Source organism: Hyaena hyaena, unplaced genomic scaffold (genome assembly GCF_003009895.1).
Source record: "Hyaena hyaena isolate Hyena2069 unplaced genomic scaffold, ASM300989v1 scaffold_8, whole genome shotgun sequence".
Classification (NCBI taxonomy): Eukaryota; Metazoa; Chordata; class Mammalia; order Carnivora; family Hyaenidae; genus Hyaena; species Hyaena hyaena.
The window spans coordinates 2,737,151-2,751,988 of record NW_024080640.1 but is presented as its reverse complement, the minus strand read 5'-3'; the positions used below and the strand labels follow the sequence as shown (position 1 = coordinate 2,751,988).

Genomic DNA, 14,838 nt, shown 5'->3' with positions numbered 1-14,838 from the left:
GTTTTTAAGTATGTTCATGGAAACAAGCTCAAGTTTCTCATTAAAAATTTGAAAATATTTTATTTGGAAAATTTTATACAAATTCAGTTTTTAACATGTTCTCTAATGACTTTATGTTTTATTTTTATACCTCTGTAATATAAAGAAAACATAATTATTTTCCATCAAGCCCCACACAGATGTCCCCAAATCCCCTCCAGTTTACCTCAGCATGCCATAAATGTTTCCCATAAGTGCGGTGATGTGAAATCATTTCAGAAAAGGTAGTTTTGAGCATCTGTATTATTTAGTAAGATATTTTTGAGTATCTTTAAGGTTTGAGGAACACCTGGGTGGCTCAGTTGGTTAAGTGTCCAACTCTTGATTTTGACTCAGGTCATGATCTCACGGTTGGTGAGTTTGAGCCCTGCATCTGGCTCTGCACTGGCACTGCAGAGCCTGCTCGAGATTCTCTCTCTCTCCCCCTCTCTCTGCCCCTCCTGTGCTCTCAAATAAATAAACTTAAAAAAAAATTTTTAAAAAGGGTTTATAAAAGGCATCTTTGTGCATCTCTGCCAGGTGCCGTGCTGGGTTCTGGGGATACACAACTCCACAGCCGTATATACGGTACCGCGAATGATAGCGGCAATTATGTGGGGGAAATCTTTGTTGTCTCACTAAGGACAGAAGCACCTGGCAAGGAGCCCCCACAGCCTGCTCTGTTGGCTGCAGAATTCACGGGCACGTTGGTGAGGCCCAGACCAGCAGGTGAGCGGTGGGCCGGGAGGCCTCAGTCTGAACAGACTGGCAAGGAAAGCAGGGCCCTTTGCGTGTGGAGCTGCAGGGCCTCCAGCAGGCTCCGCACTGCATGTTTCTGCTCCAAGAGGCTCTCTCTCTGCACCGCACCCCCCCCCCCCCCCCCCCCCCCGCTGCCCCTGCAAACTCGAGCAGCCCTGCCTCAGCTGCGCAGCATCTGTGTTCAGGTTTCTTCTAATCCATATGCCTGAGGCGATGCGTGTCCTGAAGTCAGAGGCCCGGCTATCCCGGTGCTTGTAAACTCGGTTGTTTTTTACACGTGTGACTTTGGCAAACCACTCAGTTCTCGTTACAGGCGAGTCTCATGCCAAGGCTGACTTTCTGTTCCCAACTTCACCCCCCTGCGTGGAATCCTGCGTTCCCCATCCAGGCAGGAAGCCAGCACTGTGCCCTCACCGGCATAATTTGAGAGGCTGGCGTTATCTCGGCTCTTCCAGAGTGGAGCCTAGGACACCGTCCGTCCAGAAAATCATCCGAGAGCACTGAAGGTGACGGATATCAACAGCAGATCCCAGACTATGGGATCACTTCCTGGAAACGCAAAGAAACAACATGGCATCTGTTCAGATGAATATTACTTTCTCAAATTCTGTGTTGCCGTGGGCTTGCTCTGTGACGTAACTCTGCTCTGTGACATAACTTTCTCCATCTTTGCCCCCAAAACACCCATGTCATTGTGCCGAGGGCAATGGATATACAAATGAAGGTATTGGCGGGGCACCTGGGTGGCTCAAACAGTTAAGTGTCTGACTCTTGATTTCGGCTCAGGTCATGATCTAACAGTATGTGGGTTAGAGCCCGGTGTTGGGCTCCTCGCTGATTGCTTGGGAGTCTCTCTCCCTCCCTCTCTCTCTGCCCTTCCCCCACTTGCATGTGCACACACTCTTTCTCAAAAATAAACTTAAAAAAAAACAACAAATGAAGATATCAGCATACACATTTATCATAAAAACTATGTAAACGTATGGATGTACAGGGGAAGGGATGTACTTAGCTATAAGAAGTGTCATATTTTATACATGTTTATGAAGGAAAGAATAGGGGAATGGCAAAGTAAATTCTAATACTTCTATACATGAACTATTTGGGCAGCTTTCTTAAAAAGCAGCAGTTCCCTATGTAGCAATAAGGAAATGTCTACAAGCTATGCTGGGACATGAAAAACCTAGTTGAGGCCATTAGTTAAAAAGCTGTTTTGTATGAGTGTACAGAGAAAGGTCTTCAAGGATAAGAACTACACTGTTAAAAGTGGTTTACCTCTGAGGCATGGGGGGAGAAGGAGGGAAGGGAAAGTTTTACCTTTTCCTTTATATATTTCTGAATTGTTTTAATTCTTTACTGTGAGTGGGTATTACTTCTGTAATTTAGAAAAAAAACTCATATGGAAAAAATGTTAATGTTTTCAACCAAGTTTTAATGATATGGGAAAATACTGTAACAAGTGAAAAAAACTGGAGCATGGAATTATGTATACAAGTATGATCTCAGCTGCAGAAAAATGCATTTAAACTCTAGAAAGGAAATATATCAAAATGTTAATAGGGACTGCCTCTGGGTGGCAGGATTATAGGTGGATTTTTTTTTGCTTTACTTTTCTATACATTCTAAGTGTGCCTTATTATTTTTATAATTAGAAAAAAATTAAGCAGGTCTGCCAAAGGTGTGTGGCGGGTTATAAAACCAGAGCAGCCCATACTGGGTGGCACGGTCCGAGATTCCTGACCACTGAAGGAAAATGTCCTAATTACAAGGGGATGGATGAGGAGCCAAGATGGGTTTTCTTCATTTTGATTTTTCTGATTAAATTGCAGGGGGAGGGGGCGGCTGAGTAGATCAGGTGGTTAAGCATCTGACTCTTGATTTCAGCTCAGCTCATGATCTCACAGTTTGTGAGTTTGAGCCCCACATTGGGCTCTGCTCTGACAGTGCAGAGCTTCCTTGGGATTCTCTCTCTCCCTCTCTCTTTGCCTCTCCCTGCACACACACATGCGTGTATGTGTGTACTCTCACTCTCTCAGAAATATAAAAGCAAACATTTGAAAAAAAATAAATTGCAGGAGGAAAACGGAGAGGGAAATATCAAAGGATGGGAGAGTCTCCTGGCAGAGAAGGTGAGACTTCTGAAGGTGAGGGCACTGGGCCTCCCATGGGAAGGTTTCCCATCCTGAAGGTCAGTGATGGGTTTTGCAGAGACTGGGGATCACTGTGGCTTTAATGGCGTGTGCAGTGACTGGGCACGGAAGGTTGCTGTGACCCAGCAGCACTGTAGGGGATGGGGGGTGGGGGGCAGTGGGTGAGGCGGGCAGTGCACCGAAGGACTTGTGTGGTTCCCAGACTGGCTGGAATGCTGTATGACACAGTGCAGAGGTTGGGGTCACAGTGTTGGTGGCTGCAGGGAAAGCAACTGTGTCACTTGATCCATACGACCCACTTCTTGAAGTGTCTGAGGCTGCCCGGGGTACTTCATGGAGCAATCATAATGGCAAGTTCTCTGACTCTGGAGGAAAGTATCTTGAAAGAGTATCTCTTTTAAAAGTAATTCTTTTGGTAGAGAGCTCTTGGCCTTTGGGCCAGTTCCAGGCCTGTCGGTGATCCCTTTCTTGCTCTTCTCTTGCTCTGTTTCTGTGATACAGAAAGTCTGCTTCCCGAAGGCTGGGTTCCCACACCTCCTGTGCCTGCTGAATTCTGGCTCAACATAGCTGTTGAGAGGCTGGAAGACCAGAGGCTGGGAGAAGTTGAAGTATTTTTCCTCCTCCCTCTCTGCCTCAGGTGACATCTCTGGCAGCAAATGAGCTTCCTCCATCACATCAGCTCCCACCAGGAAATCCTGGGTTCCAGTTAGCCCACCTCCTCTCCTTCTCCCCTTGAGGGTCGGGGCAGCCGTGCTTCCTGTTGCTGCTGACCTCCGTTTGTTTGGCTTCCCATCTAACTCTTCTATCACGTATGTAATCAATCCCTTGCATTCAATCCTCTCTACTCAAAGTACTGGAAGTGGTTTCTGTTTTCCTGGCTAAATCCTGAACTAATACCTTCTTGGTCTAGGACCATCCCGGTAAAGAGAATCTCAAGATGGCAATATTGAAGAAGACTTATTACATGAAATTGGCTTACCCTCTCCCTTACTATGTCCCCCAGGAGTGCGGGATGTTTCTCAGCCTTAGCTTATATGCATATAACCTGGAGATCTCATTCAAGTACAGATGTGAATTCGATAGTTGTGAGGCAGGGCCGGAGAACTTGTATTTCTAACATGCTCCCACATGGTGCCAATGCTTTGCTGCAGACCTGAATGGGTAGCCAGGCACAAAGGCATCTAGAACGCTGTTAGGGAGGGCAACAGCGCCCTGTAATAGCTCAGAGGCAGCAGCCCTCCGCAGCACTACCACTAGGGGGCACGACACTTGGTGGAACTCTGTCTCTTAGAAGCAATAGAATTCCGCATTTGAATATACTGTCCTGACACACTTACTGAGTGGGAGGTGGAAGCCAGCTACCTGATGGCAGGTTGACTACATTCATGTAGCTGCAAGCATCGGATTCCTTTATTATGACATCGAGATTTGTTGTGCCTGGGTATTTACTTATTAAAATAAGTTTTATTTTTTCCTGACTCCCTGAGTCAGGAGGAAAGCCATTACTGAGGAGGTGATATTTAAGCTACGTTTTGAGGGATAAGTAGAATTTAGAATTTCAACAGGCTGGAGGAATGAGCAGGATAGATGGATCAGAGAGTTGGGTGAGTGGGCAGGCATTCCAGCTATGGCAAAGGCGGGAGTGTGGAGATACTTTAAAATAGATAAAATTCTATTAATTTTACTCATGGAGGTTGGCCCTGGAGAGAGGTCAGAAGACCTAGGTTCAAATATGGATCCAGCAGAGAACTCAGTTGGTTAAGCGTCTGACTTTGGCTCAGATCATGATCTCACAGTTCCTGAGTTGGAGCCCTGAGTTGAGCCCTGTGTCCGGCTGTGCGCTGTCAGCGGAGGGAGGCTGCTTGGAATTCTCTCTCTCCCCCTCTCTGTCCTTCCCCCACTCACACTTTCTCTCTTTCAAAATAAATAAACTTAAAAAAACAACAACATATGGATCTTGCCTTGACTGACCCTGGGCAAGTCCCCGGCCTTCTGGCCTCAGTTCCCTTATCCGGGAAAAAGGGTCCTCCTCCTCCTCTCCATCTGCCATCCTCACACAGTTGTTGCAGGATCACGTGAACATGAATGTAAACTGCTTTAAACGGGAAAGTCTAAATGAAAATTAATAATTGTGAAAAATGTAAGGGGTGGGATACACAAAATGAGAGTCCAGGTCCAGGCTAAGAGAAATTAAAGGAAAATCAAGGCTGAGGAGGGATCTGGCCAAAGACCACTCTTCCCGAAGTGTGGGTGGGGCTGGGGGTGAACAGAGAGCAAGCAGCCAGGAAGCGTTCACAGCTGCGTAGCTGGCAGGTGTCAGGGGGAGCGCAGATACTCAGCCAGAAAAGGGAGGACACTTGCTTTTCTCCTCTTCTGGGGCAAGGCTCGTCCTGATTGTCCCCGAGGTTCTGGTCTGATGCTGTCAACTGCCGTGTGGGCGTTTCCAGTCTTTCAGCCACTCTTGCTACAAATGCCTTGCGTTATTTGCTTTCTCTGGTTGGCCAATGTCTTCTGTCATGTTCTGATTCTTAATTTTCACCCCAGAAAGTAACTTTAATTTCATTTGGAGGAGTTTTGCCGACTCCCCCATGATGTCTCAGATGGAGCACGAGGTGTGGGGTAAACAGCCAGTCAGCCTGGTGCAGAAGAGCACTGAGGCTATTGTGCCCAGAGGCTCCTTGTCAGCCCTGTCCACATAAACGGCACATGAGTGGTCCTCAGAGCCCTCAGGGTCAAGCCTCTACCCTGCTAGTCAGATTGACAACACTTCCTATTTGCATTCCAGACCACCACTAAACCTTGATAAGGCAGGAGGCCTTCGGGAATTCACAAATTAAGGAGTCAATGGTGTGACTATTTGGGAACAACTCCAAAGTCCCTGACCTCCAGCCCTTCGGAATGTGATCACCACTCACCATGTAGGGGTGTTGTAAGGAGTCTCCTAGAAGGTTCTGCAAAGCCCAGCAGGAGGTGAAACTGCACGTGAGAGCAGATAACCAGCAGCCTGCCACCCCTTCAGCCCAGTGAATGATGCTTTTAAAACCAGAGATTCCAGAAAGTCTACAAAAATACGCCTTCTATGACAAGGATCCATTCCCCGCTCTGTAACATCCACGGGTCCCTCTCCTTTCCAATCCCCCGCCCCGTTCCGGTGCCATCTCTGCAGCAGCACCTCCTCTGGTTCCCCCTGTCCCCAGCACAGGCTGCCTCCGCGGATCCCAGAACACACCCCTGGCTGCATCCTGCTGGGACCTCCTGAGTGAGCCTCCCTCCTGCCTCTCAGGTCCTCACTGCTAGGTGCTTCCATCCAGCCCCTCCCCCTGTCCCCCCCACGGCCGGCCCTCCTCTTCCAGCCAAATTCATCTGTGCCATGACTCCATGACTGAAAAGGTGCCCACGTCACACGATCTGTCCAGTCATTGTTGCCACTGTCCTGTGTGTCCTGTTGTTACTCTTACTGACATTCCAAACTACACCTGATTGGCTAAGGCAGGCAAGGCCCAAAGACACGGAAATGGAGCTGACGGTTCAGGTGGGATAAATGAATTGTACGGGGGAGAGGAAGCGGCAGGACCGAGGGCCGGAGCCCCAGTGGCCCTGGGCTGGAAGGCTGCCCCCGCCCCCCAAGGGCCTGGAGGGCTAGGGAGGAGCCCTGCAGCTTCAGGAACCCAGAGCCTTGGTAGATTCCAGCAGGGGTTGCAGTAAGGGATATGCAGGGAATGAGGTCAAGGTCCAGTCCTTGATCCCGTCCTGGGCCCGGCCTTGGGCTTTAGAGGAGGGGCGGACGAGGCAGGAACCAGAGAAGAGCTCTAAGAGGAAGGCAGGGAGAGAGGCAGGCAGGAGGCGAAGCCCAGGTCTTCTTGCAAAGGAAGAATTTTTTTCTTTTTTTTGTTTTGTTTTTATTCGGGCCAAAGGATCAGATGACTGCCACAGAAAAATACTTTGTTACTCTCTTTCTTGTCCATCTTCGTGGAAGTGGCTCGGGTGGTCACGGTTCAGTCCCCGACATGCAGCTCTTTGTCCTCGCCCAGAAGCTACACACCCTTGAGTTGATGGGCCAGGAGATGGGTGCCCAGATTGAGGCACACGTGGCCTTGCTGGAGGCTGTTGCTCCCGGAGATCAAGTCATGCTCCCAGCCGGCACGCCGCTAGAGGATGAGGCTACCCTAGGTCAGTGTGCAGAGGAGGCTCTGAGCACCCTGGAAGTAGCCGGCCGCACGGTGGAGGTAAAGTCCATGGTTCCCGGGCCCGTGCTGGGGAAGCCGTGCTGGGGAAGCAAGAAGGCAGACTCCCAACGTGGCTGAACAAGACAGAAGGAAGACGGGCTGAGCTAAGCGGTGGATGCAGTACGACCAGCACTTTGTCAGTGTTGTGCCCACCTTTGGCAAGACGGGTCCCCATGCCAACTCTTAAGTCCACTGTAATCCTGGCTTTCCCCAAAAAAGCCGCTTAGTCCGGTAAAAACAAAAACAAGAGACAAAAAAAACACCAAAACCTCTGTTACTCACAGTTCCCAAGAGGAGGGGCACACGGCTGCTCAGCCCTCACTGGGAGCCACCAGCATCAGGAATGAGGGGAAAGCGAGGGCCAGGGCCTTTATTGTCGTTTTTGCTGGAAGGAATGGACGAGGCAGGGTGTGTAGGCACACAAGGCAGGATGGGATGGTAGGGTAATTTCAGTGGGTTCTGGCTCCAGTCTGGTCGTCTGGTATCTGGCTCTGGGGTGATTTAGGGTAGGATGGTGTCCTGACTGTAGGAACTTGATAAAAGGAGACAAATGCCGGGGAGGGGGGTGGATTGGTTGGTCTGCATATCAAAGGTAGGCTCACAGGCAAGTTGTTTGCTATTTCTAGAAAGTAACCATGGGAGGGGTGGTCCTCCTCTGGGCCTGCAAGGCCCCAGGGATGTCAAAACATCACCACATACAGAAAATAGAAGGCAGAATGTCAAAATGTGCCAGAACATCACTGAGCCTTTGAGATGGTGTAACCGTGCTATGAACCCCACCCAGTGAGGTTGGGCCCAAGAGACAAAAGAGCGATATGAAAGCAGGAGGCTCCCAGGTTCCAGCAACAGCCCCCTTGGATGGGCAGCTGGTGGAATGGAAACTTCCACTCTCACTCACATGGTGGGGGAGGGAGACTCAAGCTCTGTCTTTGGAGTCAGACCTAGCTGAGTACTGCTGTGTGACCAGGGGTAGGTTACCTCACCCTTCTGAGCCCAAGAGAATCCTTGGGAGAATTAAAGGAATATGAGGACAGAAGCATCTCTATTTCCCTACCGAGGCTCCTTGCTCTGTGAGTTGCACAACTCCTGCTTCAGAGACTTCTCTGGAACTGGCTAAGAAAAAAAATGCTGATTTCTTGGCTCCACTTAGACCTTCAAGTGAGAAGTGCCTGGGCCACACTCAATAAAGTGAGATAAACTGAGTAAAGAGAGCAAGACCAAGAGAAGTGCGGGGTGTTAGGGAGACGGTTCAGGTGACAGTTGGGGGGACACTGGGGCAGTGCAGAATCGCTCCAGGCACGCAGAAGCCAATGCCATTGATGGGGAAAGTTGGCCTGGCATGGGGGGCTGTCACCGCTAACAACTGGAAGCAGGTAACCAGGGCCCTGGGTCACAAATACCAGCCCCAGAGTGTGAGAAGCTCTTTCTGGTGCCACACACAGGGCTGGCACCCCTCGGCTGGGCCCACAGACCTGCTGTAGCCCCGGCACTTGAAGTTGGAGGTGTCCAACCTCCCACGACACTATCTTCAGTCAGCTGTGTGAGGCCCAGAAGGAGAAACAAATTCACATCCTCAGAGGAAAACAGAAGTGTCCTATCCTTTTCAAATTCCTAGTAGTACCTGTACATTCCAAACTGTGGCGAATGAACTCGGTTTATTTTAAAATGGCCATTTTTGTTTCAAGCAAGTCGATTTTTTCCTGGTCATCTCTGTTCTGCAAATTCCATGAAGGCTAAAAATCAAGAGTTCTTCTCTTGGAACACTCCTTACTCCTGCCTGCTCCCAACACAACACATCTTTGTAGGATTTCTGATGGAGGCACATTTTGCTGAGGTGGTTTTGTTTTCTCCCCTCTGAGGTGATTTCACAGAATTCTGCAGCCTGCACTCTGCTGTCACCCATCTTCTGGGCAGCACTGTGACTGAGTCCAGACCTCGGACTCCAGGGCCCCTCTGTTTTCTGAAATGCCTGACTCCTCTTTCCCAGGCTTTCTTGAAGAAAGCAAAGTGAAATTAAGCCCTCCCACACTCCTTTAAAAATGTATACTCTAAATTCCAGTTGTCGTAGTAACATCTTCACGCTGCCCCGCTGCCTTGTGTATATTTTGGTGCTGATGGGCCATCAGTTACCATGAGAACGGAGCGTCTCTAAACAGTGAATCTTGTGAAGCTTCGCTTTGAGTCTTGTGAAAATCAAAGCCAGGTCCACACGGACAGCCTTGACAGAGCCCTGACAGTTAACAACAGAATGGGACCTGGAAACCACTAGGAGTTTTGCTTGGTTTTCTGAATTTTATTTTGAAAAGAAGACGTAATTTTTGAAAAGATTCAGTTGCTCTCTTGTCACTCTGAAGTGAGATTACTTTTAAAAACATATTACTTCCTTCAGACTTGAAGGCAGATCTATTCACTCTGGCCACAAAGCTGTAATCGCTTCCTGAGCCCTGCTTCGCTCCACTCCCCCAGCCAGACCCAGTAGTGACGGGGCAGTGACCAGGCATTCCCTGCTGTTTCAGAGCCAAGGTTTATTCTCTTTCAAAGCTGAATGTTTGAAAAAATGTAAGCTCTCTGGGTTCAAGGACATGACACTTGCTTCTTCAGAACTCTCTGCACAGTCCTTTTTGTTTTGTGTTTAAATTTTTTTAAATGTTTGTTTATTTTTGAGAGAGAGAATGTGAGTAGGGGAGGGACAGAGAGACAGGAAGACACAGAATCTGAAGCAGGCTCCATACTCTGAGCTGTCAGCACAAAGCCCGATGCGGGACTCGAACCCACAAACTGCAAGATCATGACCTGAGCCGAAGTCAGACACTTAACTGACTGAGCCACCTAGGCGCCCCTGCATAGTCCCTTTTATTAATTGATTTGACTTTAAGATTTCCATTCTGATATACAGAATGAAGTGCTGGCTGGGAATTTAAAATAGTTAATTTTAGACAATTTGTGTGTGGGAACAAACTTGAAGGTAGGAAGAAACCAGCCCACAGCCTGAATAGCAGGCTGGGTCGAAAACACATCCTTTAATAAGTCCTACTGCCGTAACTACGTAACATGCATTGTGTGTTTCTCATGTGTTGGGCACTGGGCTGAACACGTGACGTGTATTATCTCATTTCAGCTTCACAATACCCTGTGAAGGAAGTTCTGTTTTTAAGCTTTCATTTTACAGATAAGGAAACAGAGCCATGGGTATTAGGCAACTTGACCCAAAGTCACACACCTAACTGCCCAGTGGAGCTGGGATTTGATTACAGGCATCTTGCTCCACATCCATGCACTTGACCTCCAAGCTAAGTAAGCCTACATTTTACAAAGACATCCTAAATCCAGAGCCAATTAGATGGCCTGCTGCTGTGAACTTGAGCAGCAGATGACAGCCTGAAGACCCTGTTTTAACTGCTCATTCCCTGAATTCTGCCCTGCATTTCCACTCTGCCATGCCTTCTCCAGCTGAAGTAAACCACACTCAAGTGCAAGTGTGAGAATCAAGTCATTACCAGTGGCCCTGTAAATCAGTTCCTGGTCCTTTGGAAAACAATGCACCCCATTTTTGACCCAGTAATCCCATTCATGGGAATTTACTGTAAGGAAATAATTCAAAACAAATCTATACACCAAAAGGCATTCATTCAGCATTATATACAACAGCAACAAATGGAAGCAATATAAACATCCCACTATAATGGATCGTCAGGTAAATTACAGTGAGTCAACTGAATAGAATACCACACAGCTCTTGACAGCTGTGAAGACAACAAAACCACACATTAAAAAGATTATAATTCCACAAACATTCAGTTCAACATCTGAAAATTACCCTTCACTAAGACTATGACAGTGCCTTTTTTTTAAGTTTATAATAAGATGGTCAACAGACACATGAAAAGATGCTCAACATCACTAATCATCAGGAAAATGCAAGTCAAAAATATAATGAGCTATCACCTCACAGCAGTTAGAAGGGCTAAAATAAGAATGACAAGAAAAAACAAGTGTTGGCGAAGATGTGGAGGAAAAGGAACCCTCGTGCATTGTTGGTGGGAATGTAAATTGGCACAACCACTGTGGAAAACAGTATAGAAGTTCATCAAAAAATTAAAAATAGAAATCTCATATGATTTAGGGGGACCTGGGTGGCTCAGTCAGCTGAGCCTCTATTGATTTCAGCTCAGGTCATGATCCCAGGGTCATGGGATTGAGCTCCGTGCTGAGCATAGAGCCTACTTAAGATTCTCTCTTTCCCTCTGTCTCTCTTCCCACATTGCATGCATGCTCTCTCTCTAACACAAAAACAAAAACAAAGAAAGAAATCCTGAATGATCTAATAATTTCACTGTCCACAAAGAAAATGAAAACACTAATTTGAAAAGATATATGTATCCCTATGTTTATTACAGCATTATTTATAATAGCCAAAGTATAGAAGCAATCTAAGTGTCAATCAATAGACGAATGGATAAGGAAATACACACACACTAGAATATTACACAGGCATAAAAAAGGATGAGATTGTGACATTTTAGACAATATGGATGGACCTAGAAGGTATTATGTATGTTAAGTGAAATAAGTCAGACTGATAAAGACAAATACCATAAGATTTCACTCATAAGTGGAATCTAAAAAAAAAAAAAACTAAATGAATAAACAAATGAAAAGCAGAAATGGATCCATAAATTCAGAGGACAAACTGATGGTTGCTAGATGGAAGAGGGTTGAGCAAAATGGGTGAAGAGGAGAGGGAGATACAGGTTTCCAGTTATGGAACAAATAAGTCATGGGAAAAAAAGGCACAGCATAAGGAATACAGTCAACAATACTGTAATGGCGATGTAATGAGACAGATGGTAGCTACCCTTGTGGTGAACACAGCATGATGTATAAACCTGTCAAATCACTAAGTCATACACCTGAAACTAATGCAGCACTGTGTATCAGTGATACTCAAATTTTAAAAATGATAATATTAAGTAAAAAAAATATAAAATGTGTTTGTGTTATTACAATAATAAATATATAATGATAAATTGACTGTATTTGCAGAGGACCTGAAAAGACTGGGAAAAATACCCAAAATGAACAAAGGTCAAGTTTCATTCATCTTGATATTGCCAATACCCAGATAGTGCCTAACACAATGAGGTATTCAGTCAATATTTGTGGATAAATTCTAAAATATGAAAACTAAAGTCAGGGGGTATATTAGTATGAGAGAATCCAGCTTTTTTCCTTAATAATTAATTTAATGCTATTATAATTATGTTAATAAAATTTTTTAAAGGTGGGGTCCTGTCCTAAGTGTGTCTTCTGGATCTGGAGGTTGAGCAATGTATTAGTCTGCTTGGGCCGTCATAACAAAATGAGTGGCTTAAACAACAGCAATTTATTTCTCCTAGTTCTGAAGACTGGGAAGCCCATGGTCAAGGTGCCAGCAAGATAGGTTTCATTCTGAAGGTTTTTCTCTTGGCTTTGTCTCCTTCTTGCCGTGTGCTCATGTGATGTTATCTTTGTGCCTGTGCAGGGAGAAAGTGAGCTCTCTGATATCCCTTCTTATAAGGACACCAATCCTATCTGACAAAGACCTCAGCTTCATGACCTCATCTAACCTTAATTACCTCCCAAAGGCCCCATCTGCAAACCTTATCACACTGGGAGTTAGGGCTTCAACATACAAATCCAGATGTGGGGGAGGGTGTGACATCAAAATTCTGCCCATAACAAGCAGTTCTTGCCCATAAGCCTCCTGTACATGATAGCAGTTGAAGACCATTCTAGGCTGGGCTGACCCCAGCACTGGTGGGGTCACTTGACTTCCTTGACCACCTATGGAGCCCACAAAGGGACAGAGTCAATATATAGACTCTAGGAAGAGAGTGGAAGACCCCAGTAGTGCCAGTGAATGAGGGATCTGGATAAGGCAAAGATCTGGGGCAATGGGTAGGACAGATGGCCCTTGGTAAGCTCTGACTGGGCATGATGGGAAAGAGCAGTCAATAGGTCGCTTCACTTTGACCAGAGATTGAAACTAGAAAAGAACTTTAAGTTGATCCATCAATCACAGCAAAGCTGGGTAAAGGGATTCTTCATGCCAATGGGGCTCCCATAGTAATTCCTTCCTCATACATCCTGTGCAGCCTCCTTTCACTGTCTCTCAAGGCTGCTATCTGTGGTAGGTTCTCAGAGGGTGACTTCCACAGTGGGGATAGAGCTCAGCAATCTTACAGAACAGAAGCCTATGGGCCGCACACAGCTGGGTGCAGATTTTCAAAGAAGTCCAGGCTGAAGGACATCTGGAGACAGAGAAAAAACCAAATGGCACTGGGCGATTCAATGCCCATTGCCAACAGGTGGACCCAGATGGGTGGACATTGTTGTTGATAGCTCTCCCAGGGACCTAACTGTATAAAATAGGACCATGTCGGATGGTGGCTGGTGCCCCAGAAACAACAGGCTGAGGGTCACCCAGTGGCCGGGGGCCTAAAACTGATGAGCCGGCCTGAGTCTGCCCAGCCCCCAGATTCCTGCATGCTGTCCTTGTGCTGAGCCTGCCATGAGCCTGAACTTTCATTCATAGTTTCTCTGTCTCACTTATCATTAAGCATTTTACATCCTCAAACAGGAGAGAAAGCACAAGTTTGATTTAACTGGGAAAGGCTGTTCACAGAGTTATAGAACCAAGGTGCAAATTAGCAGGTAGGAAGTACAGACTCTGAACCAGGGAATGTCAAGCAAGGCCAGGGATGAAGTGGTTTTTGTGGGAATTAGGTCAAGGCAGGTGGAGGGTGAAGGGATGGGTGGTCCAGTGGGTAGTGGCATGTGATGTGGTTTGGGGGCCTCGAGATGAGTTGTGCAGGAGGCCAGAAAGAGCATCCAGGTTTCTCTGAGTTACAGGAAAAAGATGAGAAATAAGGCTGTGTGCAGAGGGAGGGAGCTGGGTGAGGGAGGAGTCCTGGCGGGGGGGAAGGGGGAATAACATCTGCTTCCCACCCCCCACCACTGCTCAACTGCAGAGAGAAAGTCTCTTGTGGGAAGTCTGTGCTGCATAAGCTGTTCCTTCCTTCCACTTCTACAGGAGATCTAGAATAAAGAGCCTTGGTTGATTTTGTGTTTTATTTTTTATAACTTAAATTTTAGTTAATTAACATACAGTGCAATATTGGTTTCAGGAGTAAGAATCTGGTGACTCATCACGTATAAACAGTGCTCATCATAACAAGTGTCCTCCTTAGTATCCATCACCCATCTAGCCCATCTCCCACCCACCTCCCTCTGTCATCCCATAGTTTGATCTCTATCATCAAGAGTCTCTTGTGGTTTGTTTTCCCCTTCCATATGTTCATCTGTTTTGTTTCTTAAATTCTACATGAGTTAAATTATATGGTATTTGTCTTTTTCTGGTTGACTTATTTCGCTTAGCATAATACATTCTAGCTCCATCCACATCATTGTAAATGGTAAGATTTCATTCCTTTTTTTTTTTTAAGGATTTCATTCTTTTTGATAACTGAGTAATATTCCGTTGTGTGTGTATGTATGGCCACATTTTCTTTATCCAATCGTCAGTCGATAGACATTTGGGCTCTCTCCATAGTTTGGCTATTGTTGATAATGCAGGTATAAACGTTGGGGTGCATGTAGCACTTCAAATCCGTATTTTTTGTCCTTTGGGTAAATACCTAATAGTG

General features: G+C 46.4%; 1 long non-coding RNA gene and 1 pseudogene across 1 annotated transcript; both read left to right on the top strand.

Annotated features, from left to right (window-relative positions):
• Nucleotides 1-880: 880 nt before the first annotated feature.
• On the top strand, nucleotides 881-6,351 carry LOC120239445. The gene is made up of 3 exons (XR_005530429.1): nucleotides 881-1,501; nucleotides 3,565-3,736; nucleotides 5,713-6,351. It is a non-coding gene; the product is annotated as an uncharacterized LOC120239445 (long non-coding RNA).
• Nucleotides 6,352-6,863: 512 nt separating this feature from the next.
• LOC120239529 lies at nucleotides 6,864-7,677 on the top strand (annotated as a pseudogene).
• The last annotated feature ends 7,161 nt before the right edge of the window (nucleotides 7,678-14,838 follow it).